This window comes from Callithrix jacchus, chromosome 2, assembly GCF_049354715.1.
Source record: "Callithrix jacchus isolate 240 chromosome 2, calJac240_pri, whole genome shotgun sequence".
In the NCBI taxonomy this organism is placed as follows: domain Eukaryota; kingdom Metazoa; phylum Chordata; class Mammalia; order Primates; family Cebidae; genus Callithrix; species Callithrix jacchus.
Genome location: NC_133503.1, coordinates 124,239,339 through 124,255,362, shown reverse-complemented (window position 1 = coordinate 124,255,362; position 16,024 = coordinate 124,239,339). Strand labels below are relative to the sequence as shown.

Genomic DNA, 16,024 nt, shown 5'->3' with positions numbered 1-16,024 from the left:
ATGGTAGATCTACCAGCAGCTTGTGCCCTGAGCCTGGAAAAATTATAGGCACTCAACAACAACCCTTTCACAAGTATGGCCTTCTGAGTCCACCCCTTGCACAAGTATGCTCTGGATGTGGGACATGAAGTTAAAAAAGATTATTTTAAAGCTTTAAAATTTAATGATTGCCCTGCTGAATTTGGACTTGTGTGGGGCCTGTAGTCCTTTTCTTTTGGGTGATTTCTCCCTTTCAGAATGGGAATGTTTACCCAATGCCTATACCACCATTATATCTTGGAAGTAAGTAACTTGTTTTGATTTTACAGGTTCACAGGTAGAAAAAAATGAATCCCAGATGAGACTTTGGTCTTGGATTCAGAACTTTTCAGTAACTGCTGGAATGAGTTAAGACTTTGGAGGACTGTTGGGTAGGCCTGATTGTATTTTGCAGTGTGAGAAGGACAGAGACTTGCAAGTGGCCAGGGGTAAAATAATGTAGTTTAGATATTTGTCTCCATGCAAATCTCATGTTGAATTCTAATCCTCAGTGCTGGAGGTGAACCCCCATGGGAGCTATTTGAATCATGGGGGCAGATCCCTCACAGCTTGGCTGTTTTCATGATAATGAGTTCTTCTTAGATCTGTTCATTTAAAAGTGTATGGCACCTCCATCCCTACTCTGCTGCTCCTTTATGCCACATGAAGGTGAAGTGCTTGCTCTCACATCATCCTCTACCATAAGTAAAAGCTTCCTGAAGCCTCTCCAGAAGCAGATGCCAGCACTATGTTTCCTGTACAGCCTACAGAACCATGCATGAACCAGATAAACTTCGTCCATTGTGAATTAGCCAGTTTCAGGTATTTCTTTACAGCTGTAGTATCAGTCTGATACAGAAGAATAAAAGAATACTAACAGTTTTTAAACCTGGTTTCTTTCTAAAGAAAGAAAAATTCCCTAAATGAAAACATAATAAGTATTCAGTTAGTCACAACAGAAGTTCACATGTTATAATTTTTATATGAGAACTATCAACAAAATAAAGAAGAAATTTAGAAAAGAAGGAGACCAAAACATAAGGAAAGGAAGAGTAGGAAGTTCTCCTTGAAAGGGTATGGCATTTGTGCAATGTCTTGAGGGATGAGGGTGTTTGAATGGACATGGAAGTGAAGAGGGCTGTGGAAAGGGAACATTCCAGATAGAGAGAAACATAATTAAAGAAATACAGGATAGGCAGAAAATCTCAGAGTTTATCTGGGAAGTGGGAAATAACTCACTTTGGCTGGCAATTATGGCATATTAATGTGTGATTAATCATGATTAACTATATATTAATTATAATTAATATATATTATTAAATACATTATATATTATCATAATTAATATATGATTAATCAGAATTAATCATATTTTAATATGCCATAATATGAATCATAATTAATATTATATTTATTAATATAATATATATTAATCATATATTAATATGATTCAGACAAAGGTCATAAAGCCAAACAAAATAGTTTGGACTTAATTTTATAAGTAATAGGGAGCTTCTGGGCTTTTGGAGCAGGTAGGTTATCTACTTTGAGTTGTGCGTTGGGAAAATTAATCTGACAGCAGTAGACAAAATTGATTGGAGTATGGAAAGACTAAAGACCAATTAAGAGGATATTTTGATAGTTAAGCTGAGAGGTAATGAGAGAAGGGACCATGGGAATGGAACAGAAGAGACCAATTCAAGACATTAGGGAAGTCAAGCCAGTGGGATTTAGTGATTAATTGTAGTTGGAATGGCAAAACGAATAGAGGAGATAAGAGTGATAAGGTTTTAAGCTTGAGACACTGAGAAATTGATATTGGCAGAAATGATAAATTCTATGGGATCTAGCAAAACTCTTGGAATTCTATTTGAAAGTTGACTTCTGTCATGCTTGAGGTATCTGCATCTGGAAATGCAGACCCAGAGCACAGGAAAATGGTCAGAACTGGAGATTAAGTTTGTAGGCACACATGCATGCATGTGTGCAGTATAAATTTAAGTAATGCTTTGTTGACATTGGTTGACATTGTAAGAGTCAATTTGCTCACTAAAGGAAAGACAATGAACATCCCTTATACACAGGAAATGATAAAAAGAAAGGAGGGAGTTGTCAGAGAAGTTGGAGGAGAATCAATAGACTAGCATCTCTAAGTTAAGCACATTCTTCTTCTTTGTTTTTAGTGAAAAGAGACACAGATTTTTTTGAGATTGTGCTTTAGATTTTCTTTAATTTCAAAGGGACTTTTGAACATACTTATTATCCTTATCCTAATGATAGTATAATCAAGTGAAATGACAAGAACTCTGAGAAAGAACATCAGAGATAAGTATTCTTTTTCTATAGAGAAAACTTGGTTACATATTTTATCAGAAACCTCAATATACCAATGAATTTTGCATTCATTATTCAACAGGTATTTGCAAACATGGAAGACACATTATATGAAATTGTTCCTGACTGGAAAAATAGGAGTGGAGGCTATGAATGGGGAAAATAAAAACCATGCCACCAATTATTTGATCCAGACATATGTTTACCTGGTAAGGGAAGTAAGTAAACAATTTAAAGCCTTCAGACTACATATAGTGGCACACATACATTCCTGATGTAAGTTCTTAACTCACAGTGGTAAACTATTACCACAAGTGACCAGTGCATATTTTTCTTTTCATCTTCTTCTTTTTTGATATAATCACTGTTAACTAATCACTCTTGAAATTATCTAACTCATTAAATTAGTATTGATTCAGTAAATATTTGCCTAGAGCTTATGATATGCCAAGCATCTTTTCAAGTCTTGCAAAGTCAGCAGTGAACAAAGTAGAGAAAAATCCCTGCGTTCATGTAATTTTTATTCTAATGGAAGTTTGCCCTAATGAATGTTAATTAAAAAGTAACAAAGTTTGTCTATGTCTAATATTACATTAGATACTTGTTTTCCCATACAATTTGCTAATGTTTCACTTTTATATACATTTATGTATTTGTGTCCTAGATAGTGGTTGCACTTTTTGACAGTCTAGTCATGTGCTCCAAGGAATAGAATCAAGTGGCTGTTGTTGCTGTTTTGCAGTAAATAACTGAAAGTCTGCTTATCTCTTTCTTGTTTCCTACTATCAAATTATTGCCACTATTTTAAGCAACAGTCTTGTATTCTGACAAGATAAAAACATCATAATGAACCACTTGCAGTGGCATGCACCTCTAATTCCAGCTACTTGTAAGGCTGAGCTGTAAGGCTGAGGCAGGAGAATCACTTGAGCCCAGGAGTTCACCAGCCTGGACAGCATAACAAGACCGTGTCTCAAAAAATTAAATTAAATTGAAAATTCTGAAAGTGTTTGGAAAAATAAACATTACATAAGAATAATATAAAAAGAAGAAATCAAACTAATACATTCAGAAGGAATAACATAATTAGAAAATGTCCATTTTGCAAAATGGAATACAGTAACTAGTCTAGATAGCAATCATCAATCCCTTCTAAAACCATTAGGTAAAAGGTTGATGGCAACTTTATAATAGATGGATTAAGGTGAATATTGGCCTCTCAATCAATTTAAATACCATTAAAAGTAGGAAAATCAGACATTATATGTCTTCTAATGTGATGCAATGAGGGGTACACAGAAACACTGATTTTTTTTTCTCAAGTAAAATACAATAAAATGAAACTTGACCCCCCAAATGTAATCAAGCATGTAGATTCAATCACTGAACATAGAAAGTAAATCCAGAAAAACATGCTAAATGAGCTCCCGAATATATCAATCCATAATAGAACATGAGAAATTCCATCAGATAAATGACTGAGAGTAGAGTGGAGGGGGATATTTAGAAAGAGTAGGAAGAGGAAAACTGTTATTGAAGAAAGTTAAGAATGATATCAATCAAGTGAGATGTGTAAAACTTGTTTGAATTCAGACTCAAATACACCAACAATAAAAGGATATTTTTGAGAGAACTTGGAAGGTTTCAATAAGGACTAGATATTAGCCAATATCAAGTAATCATTGCTGACTTTGTTAGGGGTGATTAATGTTACTGTGATTCTGTTTTTAAAAATTTTCTCCTTTAGAAAGACTAAAGCATTTATGGATAAAATTATATGATGTGTGAACACTTATTTAAAATACTCTAGCAGCAAAAGAAATAAGAAATAGATAAAAGATCTTCGAAAGTTGTGTAATTGTGAAGCATGGGACTTCTTGCTTGTACTTTCTTTTTAAAATTTTTCACTATAAAATCCGTTTTAAAAATAGTTTTACATACATTCTATAATAAAAGTGTTATTTTAATCTTTGCAATTGTTTTGTCCCGTTAATCTGATGAAGCTTCTCTTGGTGTTGTTCTTGAGTATAGAAGTATAGTGTCAAACAGGTATTAGAAAACAAATGCTTTTCATATCATGACTGGCAGCTAAAGAGAAAGGCGACAAAAATACTTCAGAATGACAAAGGATATAATAAACTAGAGTTGAAAGAAATTGGAGAGATGAAATATCTGAAGTCGTATCCATATTATATCATAGCCAGAGATTTCTGAAAAACTATCCTCTCCTTTTTCCTCCTTGATTATCATCAGTTTTAAACTTGCTTAAATACCTTGCCTGAAACTGACAGTTGGTTTGGTGATGTCTGGACATTCTAAATCATCTTTACAATGTCAGTACACTATCCGTCAGTGTGAGGTGACCTTTTCCCAGAACACAATCTTCCTGCGTATGTCTCAGCAAATGTTGACAAAGGTGTATGAGAACAAGAGTGATAATAAAATTTATCATATTGAGGCACTGAGTAATAGAAATTCTTCTATAAATTAACAACCATAGTTGAGAACCTATTTGTGCATTTGTACAGATGCCAGCACAATCTAACATCTGTCCCAGCAGACAAAAAAATACACCATTTATTTGATATAGTTAGTCTCCTCTCATTCTGCAAAAGGTCACTTGCTCTTTAACCTGCTATGTGTGATTAAACTAGCTTTGAGCAGATGACAATGCTGTCCTAGAAATTCAGGCCCACTGTTCAGATGGCACTGACAGCAAAGGCAGCACTTATCTCATCTTCTAAACAGTTTCAGAATAAGAAAGCTAAATGCCCAAACGCTTACCGCTATGATTAATAACCCACACATATACACATAAATCAAGAACCGTTGCCCATCTATCATTTTTATGTTATTTATCTCTATTTACAGAATGGGTTCACTTTCACTTGAAAATATTTCATAGCTCTAAATAAACCTCATGAGTTTTTTTCCAGCAAACTGTTTTATTCCCTTTAGCAAAAGATGAGACTATGTGAGTCTGGTAGTTCTGAAATTTGGCTTTTGCAGCAATGAATAAAACACCTTTTGTCTAATTTCTAGTAAATTGGGTTATATTTATCTCATGCAAAGCTATATGTATCCTTCCAGGAATAAAGGGAAGAGGATTATTATTTTTATTTCTGTTCAGTCTGCCAACTTAAGCTTGTCCTCAAATAAACAAAATTATGATGGTAATTATGCTAAGAAGACTGTGATTTGAAACCATGCATTTTTCCCACCTTGATCATCTTCTCTGTGTAACATTTTGAACTAAGTAATCAGAAGATGCAAATATAGACCTTGAGACTTCCCTCGGTTCATAGTTTAGCAAAAGAGCCTCAGACAGGTATATTAGGTAATTTTGATATAAAGAAGAAAGTGATTTTTTTTTTTTTGCAAAGCCATAAAGTGTTTTTGTTTGTTTGTTTGTTTTAAGTTACCAGACTAGGCACAGTGGCTCACACCTATAATCTGAGCACTTTGAGAGCCCAAGGCTGGTGGGCAGCCAGAGTTTAGGAGTTTGAGACCAGCCTGAGAAACACAGTGAGATTCTACCTCTATACAAAATAAAGGATTAGCCAGACATGTTGGTAGGCATCTGTAGTCCCAGTTGCTTGGGAGGCTGTGGTGGGAGGAAGACTTGAACCCAGAGGCAAGGATTGCAGTGAGCTGTGATCACACCATTGCACTCCAGCCTGAATGACAGAACAAAACTCTGCCCCCAGATCGATAGAACAATATCTATTATCACATAGATCAATAGAACAGAAGAGATCATCCCATACCATATATACATGGTCAAAAAAGTTGTAAAGACTGTTCAGTGAAGAAAGGCTAGTTTTTATAACAAAAGTAATCACTATGATTCATACATAAAATTAACTCAGAATGGGTCAGGAATCAGAATGCAAAATCAAAAACTAAAATTTCTAGAAAAAGCAAAGCAGAAAATATGTGTGGCCTTGGGTTTGGCAAAGATTTCTCATATATGATATGAAAAGTACAGTCCATTGTTAAATAAAACTTCATTAAAATTTTAAAACTTCTCTTTGAAAGAAATTTAAGGAAAAGGCAAGCTAGAGACTTAGAAAATATTTGCAAAACATGTATTTAATAAAAGACATTTATCCAGAATATTTCAGATATCCTCAAAATGCAATAATAAGAAAATAAAATGGCTGGGCGTGGTGGCTCACGCCTGTAATCCCAGCACTTTGGGAGGCCGAGGCGGGTGGATCACGAGGTCAAGAGATCGAGACCATCCTGGTCAACATGGTGAAACCCCGTCTCTACTACAAATACAAAAAAATTAGCTGGTCATGGTGGCATGTGCCTGTAATCCCAGCTACTCAGGAGGCTGAGGCAGGAGAATTGCCTGAACCAAGGAGGCGGAGGTTGCGGTGAGCCGAGATCACTTCATTGCACTCCAGCCTGGGTAACAAGAGCAAAACTCCGTCTCAAAAAAAAAAAAAAAGAAAAAAAGAAAAGAAACCAACCAATTATAAAAAAAAGTATGGGCAAAGATTTGGACAGACAGTAGACCAAAGAAGATATATGGATGGAAAATAAAGACATGAAAAAATATTCAATATCATTAATTATTCACTAAGAAAATGCAAATTAAAACCACAATAAGATACTATTACACATCTATCAGAATGCCTACAATGGAAAAGAAAAAAATTGACAATACCAAGTGCTTACAAGGATGAAGAGCAACTATAACACTCACACACTGCTAGTATGAATACAAAACACTTTTGAAAAATAATTTGGCATTTCTTATAATGATAAACTTACCATACAATTTAGAAAATAAATTATTGAGATATTTACCCAGTAAAAATATTAACATGTTCATACAAAACACTGCATACACGTTTATAATGGCTATACTTATTTAAAAAGTAGAAGTAATCTAAATGCCCTACAACTGGTGAGTAAAGAAATCGCGCATTTGCACAATGGAATTATATTCAGCATGCAAATGGAATTAACTAGTGATACACAATATAACAGACATGAAAATCAAATGCATTTTGCTAAGTATATGAAGCCAGACTCCAGAGATTACACACTGTATGAGTCCATGTATATGGCATTTTGAAGAGGAAAAACTATAGGGACAGAAAGCTCATCATTCAGGTTTGGGAATAGGGAGAAAAGTTTTTTTACAAAGGGTGTAAGAGAATTTCTGAAGGATGAAATTGTAATGTATCTCGATCCTGGCTACATGACTATATGCATTTGTCAAAAGTAAGAACTAACACTGAAAATGATGTTGAGAGTTCAGAGGAAGAGGAAATCTCAGCTTGTCAAGAAAAGTTGCGTGGAGCAATGCGCAATGAAAGTTATGGCAAATTATGTTTTGTAAAGCCCCGAGGGAATAGACTATAGAATATAGGCAGGGATCAAAGTGAAAAAGATCATTAAAAAACCTAACGCAGAATGCTGGCTAGGACAATACTGTGGAAGACTTTTAGTGACATGCCAAAGAAGTTAAGCCATCTATGTGTCGTCATGGTAAACACTAGAGAATTTTAGAGTAGAAAGGATATACATTTGTACTAGGGAGAATCATTCAAGGTTTTTCAAAATGTCATGTGCATCAGCAATTCTGTTTCTGATGCGGTAAAAGAATGATGGCCCAGAAATCTGCATTTTTAACAGAATCTCTAACTTCATCCCTATTTACAGTTTCCTTCCTTCAATACTACAGGCCCTATGAGGAGATGGAGCCACTAAGCACCTGTGCCATGATCACACATGTATTCATTGCTTACATCTATTTCTGGATGTATCTGATACGGTCTGACAAAGAACGCTGAAATAGGAGTCAGTGACCTTCGTGGTCATCTTGCCAAGTACTGTGTGACTCTGGGACAGCTCCTAAACTTCTCAGAGCCTAAGTTATCAATGATGTGCATGTAAATTAAAATGCCTACCCTCTCTGCCTCAGGGTGACTTCGATTAATAAGAATGATTTTTGTGCAAAGCCCTTTGAAGTAATCTATCAAGTGCTATACAAATGTCAAACTCTTCAATCCCTTTGGGTTAAATCATTAAATCTCCAGACACCCCTATCTAAATGTAAACATGTGGTATAAGAAGGTGTAATATTAGCACATATACTCTAATTTTAGCTATGTTTTAGAGTATGCATTTTTTCTGAAATTCTGAAATTGAAGAGATGGGGAGCAAGGTTGTTACTATTTGATGGGAGAGGCAGTAGGAACCAGAAACAAAGGAAGAAGAGAACTGAGAGAAATTCAACCCTTGGGTCTGAAGATCATGCCTAGGAAAGTTACATCATGTGAGGTGGAAAACAGACACGAAAGGATCTGAAAGCCAACAGGCTTACTTAAAGCTGCTGCCTAGGCCCTGGTCCTGGTTCCCCAGGGGAAAACATCTGTCAGATGATAAAACTTTTTCTTTTCCCAGAGGCAAACAATGCAGGGAGTAGTAGACATAGCTGAGCAATCTATTGCAACGTTTAGTTTACACACACAGACACACACAGGCACATGCAGGCGTGCACGCGCACACACACACACTTGGCCCAAAGGGTACTATATGGACGTACCAAGCTTTGTGGAACCCAAAACACATAAAACGTCTGAGAGCTGTATCCCAATTAGGTTGAAAGGACCATTTTATGCGTGAATGCCCCGCCGCTCTACATCCACCAGGCCCTTAAATTTATATATTCCCAGTGTACTGATGGAAGAATAAATTACAACCTACTGTTGTTACTCAGTTTCTGCCTTAGGCACTTCACCTGTTAGACCCTCTCAATAAAGTGAACTCGACTATAATACTGCCAGGAAGAACCTGTGGTTCCCAGTTTTCATAGATGCTCTAAGACATTATGCCTCCAGAAAGTGAGGACATAAGTCAAACCTGGCCCTATAGCTTGTTAGCAATCCCAATTTCATCCTCTCCTCTTGTGCAATACGGTGTGAAGGCTCTTATGAGTGATATGGGGAAAAATCAGAGCTCTATTAATAGAGAGGATAATGCCACTCTCAAGGAAGGCTTGTCTGATGAAGGTGCATTCAAACCACCAAGATGACATGACACATGCTTGGAGTTTACATGCACTTCTCAATTACAAAGATGCACTTTCACCTTTAGAATTCCCAGCCTTGAGAACTACTGCATAATCCCATTAAGGATTACAGACCTAAATAAGAATTTTCTTCAGCAGAGGTACATTTAGATCTTCCCCTAAGCATTCTGCCTTCCATCTCTGAAGGCTTCTAAACAAATGAGAGCTCTGAGAGGAGTACAAGAAAATCATAGGGGAAAAAAAGACTATTGCAAAGAAATACCTATGTGGATTTGTATTCAATCACTGTTTCTCAGAGAAGAAGTGAGTTCCTAATGTAGAATTAATTTTGCACAAAGCCTCTGTCTTGTCTCTGTATTCATATTTGATATTTGGCAGTAAGACACAAATTTGTCTCTTTAGAATTCATTTTTTTCTCTTGAACATTAATTAATTAGTGAACAATTTCTGAAAGGTAGAACATTCTCATAGTAGCAAATGTGAAAGGTACAAAATGGTGTAGAGGGAAAAAAATAGGTTTCTCTTTCATTCTAGTCCCCAGTCGCCTGTTCCTGTTACAGAAACTAATACTGTTGCCAATTTCAGATAGTGTTCACATACAAACATGTATACGTATATGTGTACATGTATTTCCTTTCTTTTTCTCTGCTTACCCAGACGGTAATAAACTTAGATTCTTCACTTTGCTTCCTTGCTATTAACCATATCTAGTTACCTCTTTTTACCTCTATATGATAATAATTTTTGTCTATGTGAGTTATGTATAAATATCCCTGTTATTTTTAAAAACTGCATAGTGTTTCCTTGTGTGACAAAATTTATTTAACTGACCCTCTATTCACAGCTACATACATTGTTATTAACCTCTTATATCACACAAATAAACATCCTTGTGACACTATCATTTTATAACTGGTGCAAGAATTTATCATTTATATAAAAATATATCATTTTATAACCTGTGCAAGAAAAATAAATTTATAATAAGCCATAATAATTTATAATAGCTATACTTATAATATACACGAAGTAGAAATAATCTAATGGATAAACAAATTGTACCTTCACACAATGGAATCATATTTAGCAATAAATGTAGTTCAAATGGAGTCCATTTGTCCTAACATCATTTATTGAATAACCCATTTTTCCATGATATGAAGTGCCACTTATGTTGTAACCATATTCCCTTATATATTTTGCTTTATTGATGAACTTCTATTCTGTTCCATTAATCTAGCTGTTTACTTTTTTTTCAGTACCACACTACTTTATTTTAATTTCATAATAGGCTTAGTACTTGGCAGTTCAAATTCTCTTTTATTCTCTTTTCCTCTTTCTCTTTCACTCCTACTTTTCTTTAAAATATCCTTTGCATTCTTGCATGTTTTATTTTACAAATTAACTTTAAAACGGTTTTTCATATACTTAAATATTTTATTGGCATTTTATTTGTACAATATGAAGTTATAGATTAATAATTAATTTTCTATGGATTTTCAACAAGTGATGTACTAGTATGATGTGGAGTATTAAGAAATGGTTCTATCACAACACACCTGTGATGCAGATTCACTAAGATACTTGCAGACTCCCCTCTCATCTCTTTTTCTTTCTCCAGTGCCCTAGCCTAGAATTGTGCTTATGTGTCCATGGAATGTTCTGGAGAAATGTAGAGAGGAACACATTTCCTCCATGAGTAAGAACTCTGGGAGGCTTATGGCACGTCCCATCTTAGAACCATAAGAACCAGTACTAATGAGCCATTTTTTGAAAAGGCTTAGCAGAATTTCTGGCAAACCAGAGTAGACAGGTGGGTGAGGAAGAAGCTGGGAGAAAAGGAAAGATGTAAAGGCTGGTCCATATCTCGTATCCTCAGCTTCAAATTTATATTTTTTATGTTATCTTCAAATGAAGTTTTGGCATGGATATTGCATTTTAAGGTAATAATTGATAAATAGAAATATTAAAAATATGCAATAATTCTTTAATGCTATTTTAATATTTCTCCCCCTCCTCCTTTTCTTCTTTATTCCCCTCTTCTTCCTCCTTCATTATAATGTAAACTTCAAAAAGTGAAGGTGCTCAGGTAGTATTTTGAACTTTAATAGATTATATCTATATATGCAGTAGAAAACACTAATGCACTTGAATAAACATTTTTTTTTTTACATATTTGGCAAAAGAAGAATAAAATCAGAGCTTTGAAGAAACTATTTGCTTCAGGCCCTTTAAGTAAGTCCTGGAAAAATTGTTATACAAAGTAGGAATAGAGGTGAGGAAAATTAAAAAAATATTCATTAACATAAAGGAACCATACACATTAGTGGATGGTATAAAATCAAAATCAAATGGGAGAAATGGCTGATTTAGTATGTCTGATTTAATGTTTTTGTTAGGAAATTAAATGCAAGCAAGGAAGGACTAATCTATAAAAACGAAAATTTGAAATACCACTACACATTTCAGCTTACTTTATATGGTTTTTTACACACTTAATATGATTTGTCTATTACTTTTTATTGTGGTCAAATGATGGGAAAAAAAAGATGGTTCTGAAATTCCTAAAAGAAAATGCTAGTATTTATCGTTAGTGGTAGGGAGGCCTAAATTTTGGATGAAAATAAAGTCCACAATGTAGTATAGCATTTTACCAGAAAAACATACATTTCCTTGTTTTTATGCATCTTCTTGATTCTACATCAAGAACATTTCCAAGTTTTCTTGTAGTTCAGGGCTGTACAACAAAGTTTTAAAGTATTTTTTTGTTATTAGTTTAGGATTAACAAATCTTGAACTATCTAAGCTTCCTTTTATGTGATAAAATATGTCAGGAAGCAAAATCGTTTTTCTAAAGAAAAACTTCCTTGATTTGAAGTCAACTGATGATTCTTTTATTTGCCCTTCTCTTACATAGACAGTTTCCTTTCCATGAAGAAATAAGATGATTACCATGAAAACAATGTCCCATTGAAAAGCACGGGTAGTAGAAAGTGCTCCTAGGTCATAGCACCAGGATAATATTACATACTGCTCAAAACTCATCACATTTGCCCATTTCCCGCAGACATTTGGAAGCACAGAGCTTCTCTAACAACCGGAACAAACTGTTTAAGAAATCGCTCATCTAACGAGGAACAGTCCATCTCTAACAATTGGAAAAAATTATTTAGTAGAATTGTTTGTGGACAAAATCTTAGTTTTAATTTGTTTTCTGCCCTAATTTCTTTTTACTCTAATTTTTTTATTTTTATTATGTTGCATATACCTTGTGATGGGCATTTCCTGATTCAGAATTTCTAAACAATATATTGACATCTTATGGGAACCATGAGAAGAGAGAAGAATGGAAAACATTTTTATTATGCAATAAATATATATTGATCAAAAATTTTAATCATAAAGTGAAGAGTGAGAAGAAACTCACTCTCAGGAGGTAACTACTGTTAATAATTTAATAATTTCTAATGTATCCTTCTAGAAATCATCTATGCATTTAAAAATAAATATGCATATACAAATATTTATCTTCAACTTTTATTTTAAGTTCATGGGTACATGTGCTGGATGTGGGTTTCTTGTGTAGGTAAATGTGTGCCATGGTGGTTTGCAGCACAGATCATCCCATCACCTATGTATTAAGCCCAGTATTAATTAGCTATTTTTCCTGATACTCTCCCTCCCTCCACACTCAACCCCCAACAAGCCCAGTGTGTGTTGTTTCCCCACATCTCCGTATGTTCTCACTGTTCCAATTGCACTTATGAGAACATGTTGTGTTTGGTTTTCTGTTTCTGCACTAGTTTGCTGAGGATAACAGCTGCCAGCTCCATTCATGTCCCTGCAAAGGACATGATCTTGTTCCTTTTTTATGGCTGCCTAGGTATTCCATGGTGTATATGTACCACATTTTCTTTATCCAGTCTATTTTTGATGGGCATTTTGGTAATTCCATGTTATACACATGCATGTATCTTTATAACAGAATGATTTATATTCCATTAGGTATATACCCCATAATGAGATTGCTGGGTCAAATGATATTTCTGCTTCTAGATGTTTGAGAATTCACCACACTGTCTTCCACAATGGTTGAACAAATTTATGTTCCCACCAACACTATAAAAGCATTCCTTTCCCTCTGCACCTTACCAGCATTTGTTGTTTCTGGACTTTTAAATAATTGCCATTCTGACTGCTGTGAGATAGTATCTCACTGTGGTTTTACTTTGGATTTCACTAACAATCAGTGATGTTGAGATTTTTTTCATGTTTCTTGGCCAGATGAATGTCTTCTTTTGAGAAGTGTCTGTTCATGCCCTTTGCCTACTTTTTAATGAGTTTTTTTCTTATAAATTTAATAGTTTTGTGGACTCTGGATATAAGACCTTTGTCAGATGGATAGATTGCAAAAATCTTCTCCCCTTCTGTAGATTGTCTGTTTGCTCTCTTGATAGTTTCTTTTGCTGTGCAGAAGCACTTTTAGCTTAATTAGATCCCATTTATCAATTTTTGCTTTGGTTGCAATTGCTTTTGGTGTTTTTGTCATGAAATCTCTGCTCATGCCTATGTCTTAAATTACTTCTCAGTTTTTTATAGTTTGGGATTTACAGTTAAGTTTTTAATCCATCTGGAGTTAACTTTTGTTTAAGGTGTAAGAAAGGGGTCTAGTTTCAATTTTCTGCATATGACCAGCTAGTTCTCCCAACACAACTTGTTAATTAAGGAATCCTTTCTTCATTACTTGTTTTGGTCAGGTTTGTCAAAGATCAGAGGCTTGTAGGTATGTAGTCTTATTTCTGAGTTCTCTACTTTGTTCCATTTGTGTATGTGTTTGTTTTTGTACCAGTACCATGCTGTTTTGGTTACTATAGCCCTGTACTATAGTTTTCAGTCAGTTAGTGTGATGCCTCCAGGTTTCTACATTTTGCTTAGGATGGTTTTGGCTATTTGGGCTCCTTTTTGGTTCCATATAAATTTTTAAATAGTTTTTTTCTAATTCTGTGAAGAATGTCAATGGTGGTTTAATGGGAATAACATTGAATCTATAAATTACTTTGGGCAGTATGGCCATTTTCACAACATTGATACTTCCTATCCATGAGCATGGAATATTTTTCCATTTGTTTGTGTCCTTTCTGATCTGATATTTTAAAAAGTGATTTGTAATTCTCCTTGAAGAGGTCCTACACTTCCTTTGTTAGTTGTATTTCTAGGTATTTTCTTCCTTTTGTGGCAGTTGTGAATGGAAATTCATTTGTGATTTGGCCCTCTGCTTGCCTGTTTTTGATGCACAGGAATGCTAGGGATTTTTATGCATTGATTTTTATATCCTGAGACATTGCTGAAGTTGCTTATGAAGAAGCTTTTGGGCTGAGACAATAGGGTTTTTAGATACAGGATCATGCCATCTGCAAATAAAGATAATTTGACTTCCTCTTTTTCTATTTGAATACTCTTTATTTTATTTCTCAATGGAAGCTTATTACTCTGGCCAAGACTTCCAATACTATGTTGAATAGAAGTGGCAAAAGAGGGCATCCTTGTCTTGTGCCAGTTTTCAAGGGGAATGCTTCCAGCTTTTGCCCATTCAGCATGATGTTGGCTGTGGGTTTCTCGTATAGAGCTCTTCTTATTTTGAAGTATGTTTCTTCAATACCTAGTTTTATTATGATACAAAGTGTTGGTGACTTTTATTGAAGGACTTTTCTGCATCTATTGAGATAATCATGTATTTTTTGTCATTAGTTCTATTTATCTGATGAACCACATTTATTGATTTGTGTATGCTGAACCAACATTGCATCCCAGGATGAAGCCAACTTGATCCTGCTGGATAAACTTTTTCATTTGCTACTGGATTTAGTTTGCCAGTATTTTATTGAGGAATTTTTCATTGATGTTCATTAGAGATATTGGCCTAAAATATTCTTTTTTTTTTGTTATATCTCTTCCAGGTTTTGCTATCAGGACGATGCTGGCCTCAGAAAATGAGTTAGGGAGAAGTCCCTCCTTTTCAATTGTTTGCAATAGTTTCAGAAGAAATGGTACTGGCTTCTCTTGGTACCTCTGCTAGAATTCATCTGTAAATCCATTTGGTCCTGGGCTTTCCTTTTTTTAGTTGGTAGGCTATTTCTTACTGCCTCAATTTTGGAACTTGTTATGGGTTTATCCAGGGATTCTACTTCCTGGTTCAGTCTTGGGAGGTTGCATGTGTCCAGGAATTTATCAATTTATTTTAGATTTTCTAGTTAATGTGTACAGAGCTGTTTATAGTATCCTCTGATGATTATTTGTATTTGTGGCATCAATGGTGATAGCCCCTCTATCATATCTAATTGTCTCTATTTGATTCTTTTCTCTTTTCTTCTTCATTTGTCTAGGTAGTAATTTATCTACTGTATTAATTTTTTTAAGAAAAACGGCTTCTTGATGTGTTGATTTTTTCAAGTATTTTAATTTATTTTTTATTTTTTTTTTTATGTCTCTGTATCCTTCAGTTCTGTTCTGATCTTGGTTATTTCTTGTCTTCTTCTAGCTTTGAGGTTTGTTTGCTCTTGTTTCTCTCATTCTTTTAGTTGTGACATTAGGTTGTTAACTTGAGATCTTTCTAGCTTTTCG

The 16,024-nt window shown here is 34.7% G+C and overlaps 1 long non-coding RNA gene across 1 annotated transcript in view; it reads right to left on the bottom strand.

Annotated features, from left to right (window-relative positions):
* Positions 1–16,024, bottom strand: part of LOC144581582 (uncharacterized) — an 88,386-nt gene that overhangs the window by 21,746 nt on the left and 50,616 nt on the right. The gene's annotated exons all lie outside the window — the stretch shown is intronic.